This window comes from Cynoglossus semilaevis, chromosome 12 (assembly GCF_000523025.1).
Source record: "Cynoglossus semilaevis isolate Cse_v1.0 chromosome 12, Cse_v1.0, whole genome shotgun sequence".
NCBI lineage: Eukaryota > Metazoa > Chordata > Actinopteri > Pleuronectiformes > Cynoglossidae > Cynoglossus > Cynoglossus semilaevis.
The window spans coordinates 1,124,787-1,130,214 of record NC_024318.1 but is presented as its reverse complement, the minus strand read 5'-3'; the positions used below and the strand labels follow the sequence as shown (position 1 = coordinate 1,130,214).

Here is a 5,428-nt window from a genome sequence, read left to right as displayed (position 1 = left end):
TCTACCAAAAAAATGTATCATAATTGACTTCCTTAGAACTTTTGACAGAAAAAAAATGGTTTAAAGGTCCAGTACTATACAGGAACATCAGCAGTAACGTTGAATAGAATTAATTTGAAAATTAAAAAAAAAAATACAAACACTCCACAAGCTCCGTTTGTTGAATTGACAGCTTATAGTAAAATATAAATACGTTTTTTTTTTAAAAAAAACTTTTAAAACAGATACATTTTCACTTTATGCAACAGCCTTGCATCGCTTTGGCTGCCATCTTGTTCCGCCATGTTTGTTTGTCTGCCCCAACGGACAAACCAGAGAGTGCGTGTACGTAACTTTGTCAAAAGATGGTCATCTATGCAAAAAAAAAAAAAGTACGTCCAACAGTTAAGACCTGTTTAAGTTCATCTTGAGTTGTACGTAGAGCAAGTATTTAGTTTTGTACTTTAACTGTTAACACTGGACGTTAATGTCTGTGCGAAACATAACATGATTTCGACAACCTCCCTGTTTTTGCACCTTTAGGCGTCACTGTGGAATAGAAAGTCTTAAAATACGGTGCACATTTTTTAACACACAAGTAAGGTGAAATGGAAGTGAAAGTTGGTCTTTTCCTACACAGTTTATAGAAACTCAAAAGTGATTTAGCAAATTTATAGAAATGAAAAGTCTCGCAATGTGCCTTTAGCTGTTCAGGATAAAAATGGATGAAATGACGTGTGTTACGAAAGCATCAAAATGACGGTGAGTGCAAGGAGCAAATTTAAGAAGAACTCACTATTGTTGAAGTAAAAAAGGCCGTGTCAACATGTCAACATGTCAACACGGAGACGGAGACTTTTGTCTCATCTTAACGGTGTCTCGTTCGTTCGATTTCATGTTACAGCAGTGGGCTGAAACCCAACACGCTTTGGTTTACTTTGGAGTATTGTCGCAGATTTTGGCAGTAAACGTCATGCACTTTTGTAATGTGTAGAGTAGAGTCTATTGTTGCAGTGAGTGAAAGTTGGGGGGGGGCTGAGGAGGGGACCTCTGCTTCATAACATGTGCCACAACATAGCAGCAGCAGCAGCAGCAGCACTAAGAGGAGGAGGAGGTGGAGGAGGAGGTGGAGGAGGCCCAGCTGCCTCCTGTGTCAGAAGTCGGGGTTCCATCAGACTGTGTTTGTGCACAGGTTTTGATTAGTTTGTAAAAGGCCTGAATGGGAAATCTAAGGAAAACATATCAGTAAAATCAGGTACGTTTTTATGCAGATAAAAAAAATGGACATCTCCAGGTTAATGAGGACAAAATGCAGAAAAGAAAAAAGATGAGGTTTTGACATAAACATTTCATCATCTTCTAGATATGAATGAATATTGTCTTGATGTATTGTAAGACACAACAACCATGCAATTTAGAAAAAAAAAACCTCATTACAACTTAATGCTTTTATGGTGACCACAACTTTGGAGCCACCTACAGCTTATCTTGTGAACTACTTCCCAAATTTACACATTAAAAAACCTTTTTTTCTACCACATTTTAAAGACTTTAAATTGCAGTTCTAGCCGTGGATCAACTTTCCAGGGTTTTGAACCGATACTCTCTCGGTCCAAAACATCAGGTTCTGCAGCAAATTGTAGCTGTGAGCCCATAAGTGGATCGGTTCTGTGGTTCTGTGGTTCTGTGGTTTAATCTGTTCTAATGAGGCAGCAACGCAGCAAACATAGTTTTCTACTGATAATGAAAACTGAACACAGAGATTACTACACAAACACACAAACAAACACACACACACACACACAGTGTGTCTGGACCTTGGTCGGAGACAGTGTGTGATGCAAAGTTGCATAAGTGCCTGTGCTGTAGATGTGCTGATAACAGAGAAGATCAGCTTCGTATTAGGAGCCGTGCGCTTGACAAACAAACCTCCAAATGTTTTTTTTGTTTGTGTTTTTTTTGCAGAACCGACTAAAATTAGGAAACATTTTTAAAGACTTTGCTCACACTGTCAAACATCTTGGGTCAATTCTTACCGACATTTTGGAAGTCTTTTTTTTTTTTTTTTTTTTTTACCAAATTTGTGCATTGATCTGAAGTCTGAAGTTCCTCTGGTCAGTCAGGAAAGTATGCGAACTCCCGGCTGGTAGTTTGAATAGTCCGGTTTAATTCTGCCCCTGGAGGAGGGGTCATTTTGATGCTTCATCGCCGTGAAACCTGATACTTTCCTATAGTTTATGACAGCTGACCCAGCACAGCTCTGGTACCGTTTGTAGTTCTTGGCACTTATTCCTGTGTTGGAGACTTTTCTTTCTTCCTGCTACTAGTTCCTGCAAATCACACCACTAACCTAGTAACAGGTTACGATTTACCCATTATTAATTTATCAATTAATTAATCATTTGTTTTCTTTCTCTCCCTCGTAAAAGTAAAAGTACAATCCTAGTAACAGGTTACGATTTACCCATTAATAGTTTATTAATTAATTAATAATTTGTTTTTTTTCTCTCCCTTGTAAAAGTACAACCTGATAAATAATGATTTTTCAAAAAAAACAAAAAAACCCAAATCAATCTGAACCCATAAAAAGCACAGCTACACCCTGTTTACCTTCAGTGGCTGAAATACCTGTGAGTAAATCACGGTGCAGCAGCGCGGCTCCGTGTGCACTGACGAGGCTTCCACTGCAATGATAAGGATTATACTTAAGTAATATGGCTGCTGCTGCTGCTGCTGCTGCTGCTGCTGCTGCTGCTGCTGCTGCACGCAGGAAGAATGATGGCAGTGAAGGCAGCGCTGCCGTAACAGGACGGGCAGTAACAGGGCCCCGCACGGCTGCTGAGGTGGGTACTGCAGTAATAAGGCCGACCCTGCAGTAATAAGATGGAGACTGTTGAGCAGCCGCTGAGCAGGTGATGCTGCTGTAGAGCTGTGGCACTGGCTCTTTTTTAAAAATTAATTTTTTATATATATACATAGAAAGACAAGGTGTAACGTGTGTAGCACTGACCTGTGCCTAGATACAGACATGTCTGTTGACCTCTGATTAATCCTAACCATCTCTGTAGTTTTTAGTCACTGTAATTATACGTCATTGTATGTTTTTTTTTTCTAATTATACGTCATTGTATGTTTTTTTTCCTTGAGTCTGTAGTTATTTAAATAACAAATAAATGAAGCCTGTAGCAGGTCGTGTTCACCAACCTGTGACTGTGAATTTACTTAAGAACACACACTACTGTCAGCGCTCTGTTCTGATCGACTTGTAGTGTTTCCTAAAGTGGCTGCTCACAAATGTGATTCTATTTTTACTACCGTAAAACACACATTTGTAATATATAGTTTTTCTCTCGTGAAGTCGCTCTGATCTTTACTCTGACTTAACATGTTGACATGATGTATTTGCAATGATTTCCTCCTTTAGAATCCTTCATCAGAAGAGATATCCAAAACATGAGTCAGTACCAATGTCTGAGTCCTGGGTCTTCATTTGCTGAGTTAAAGGACAGGGTGGTACCAGCTGCGTCCAGTTCTGGACCGAGGCAGATGCAGGGAAACTGAGACCCAGGGACAGAATGCAGATGTTGTCCACTTCTGGCAACTAGGCAACAGACAGACGTACGTTTGTCCCAGAGTCTTATGTGGCCCGCATTTCAAATTGACAATTAAATATCGTTCAACAACTCTTTTGTTTTTTTTTTTATCAAGCATTGAAAAAAAGAGTTCATCTGGTACTGTGTCGTCTGTTCACTGCCCCCCCTCCATGACTTCCTGCCCCCCCCCCCGTCGTTGGTCCTTTTCATCAGTGTCATTGTGCTTTACTATAAGTGAGAAAAAGAGTCGTTTTACAATCAAACTTTTTCTTTGTTTTGACAGTTATTCTCCCAACAGCGGTGACTGATTGATGGAATCCACAGTCTTATGCAGCAGAGAGGCTTTTGTAACCTGTATTAGTCATTATGTAAGAGATCGTAGTGAATTCCTGGTCTGATAACCAACTGACTTTGTCATGTGAGCGTTGGTGGTGGAAAACACACACAAACACAAACCTTGTTTTCTTGATGCTGATTGGCTCGGCTATTCCTGAGCTAATAAAAAAACAAAACAACATGTCGAGCAGATTTTTATGTGATAGTCACCAATGTGCAGCAGCAACACTGGATTTATCAAACTCAAATTTCATTAAACAAAAAACATGTCATTTCTGAAAAATCAACACGTTCCTGTTTCTAAGAAAAAAATAGCAAAAGTCAGCAGTTTTTATTAATTTGTTTTTAGAGAAAAGGCGTTGAAAAGATAATTCTCAGGTGAGTTAATCTCACGTAGTACGAGCAGAGAGAGCAGTCGAGGCAGGAGCCGGTTGTAGGAGCAGTGGAAACAGAAGAAGTGACTGTCGTCATGGTGTAACTGTATCGTGTGTGAGAGGAAGTGCCGCTGCGTTCTACTGTAGTGCAGCAGCGTTGGACCGTGTTGTCGAGGGGCTGCTGCTCAAAACGCCCGCAGCCTCGGGCTCAGACTCTGGACTGGGCTGTGGTTGTCAGGACTTTGTTTTGCCACTTCTATATCGTTTAACAATACGGTCACAGTCACATGTCTGAAAAGAAAACATTTATTGTAAAAAAAAAAAAATCAACATCTGCGTAAAAAAGGTGACGTTTTCATGTTTTGTTGAAATGTTGATCTCCAAATCTCCAGATTAGTTCCAGACCTGCACAGTAGATTTGTACAGTAAGTTTGCTTGCTCACAGCAAACATCAACTCTAATCCAGTTTCTAGTCAGATTGTTGCCGTCTGGATTGGAGCTACAGATTTTTTTTCGTATCAGAAATGCGTCTGTTTCATCGTTGTTGCACAGAAGAAGACGCTTGTTCTTCTGTTCAAGCTTTAGGTTTTATTAACCATCCTTTTATTGATGCTAATGCTAATTAGCTGAGCTACTGCTCTCTTTTACTCTGTTTATTTAATGCAACTTTACATCAAGACTCTAGGGTTATAATCTGGGTTAATCTGGGTTAGACACGGACCTTTTGGAGCTGAACTCTGACTGAAGTGGATCAGGCTAACGCTACAACTCACTTCTTCCTCTGGGTTTGGTCTGGAATGTGTTTACTACTTTAACACTGTGTGTGTGTGTGTGAGTGAGTGACAAGAAGACACACACACACACAGAACAGCAGTGAGTGTGGCAATGTCGTCCTCATGTGCAGGGCTGAATGAATTACAGCACGGGGGAACAGTGGACGTCCGGTCATGACGGTGGACGGCAGCGCTACGCCCAGCTGACCCGGTCTGTGTGTGTGTGTGTGTGTGTGTGTTGCAGCTCTGCATTCATGAGTCTGCAGCAGCAGCAGCAGCAGAAGAGTAGAGCGGTGTGTGTGTGTGTGTGTGTGTGTGTGTGTGTTCATCCCAGAGAACCTGAAATAGCCTGATGAAGAGTGGGGGGGGGTGG

The 5,428-nt window shown here is 40.8% G+C and overlaps 1 protein-coding gene across 6 annotated transcripts in view; it reads left to right on the top strand.

Moving 5' to 3' along the window:
- sertad2b (SERTA domain containing 2b) overlaps window positions 1-5,428 on the top strand; it is a 28,036-nt gene that overhangs the window by 15,707 nt on the left and 6,901 nt on the right. The window contains exons 2-3 of one of the 6 annotated variants that reach the window (XR_003051306.1): window positions 3,404-3,990; window positions 4,258-5,400. The exons of 2 other annotated variants lie outside the window; for them this stretch is intronic. The gene's annotated coding sequence lies outside the window, so the exon portion shown is untranslated. Of the gene's footprint in view, window positions 1-3,403; window positions 4,192-4,257; window positions 5,401-5,428 lie in introns of those variants that run through there. 3 more of the 6 variants (XR_003051307.1, XR_003051308.1, XR_001760875.2) reach the window with 3 other exon arrangements.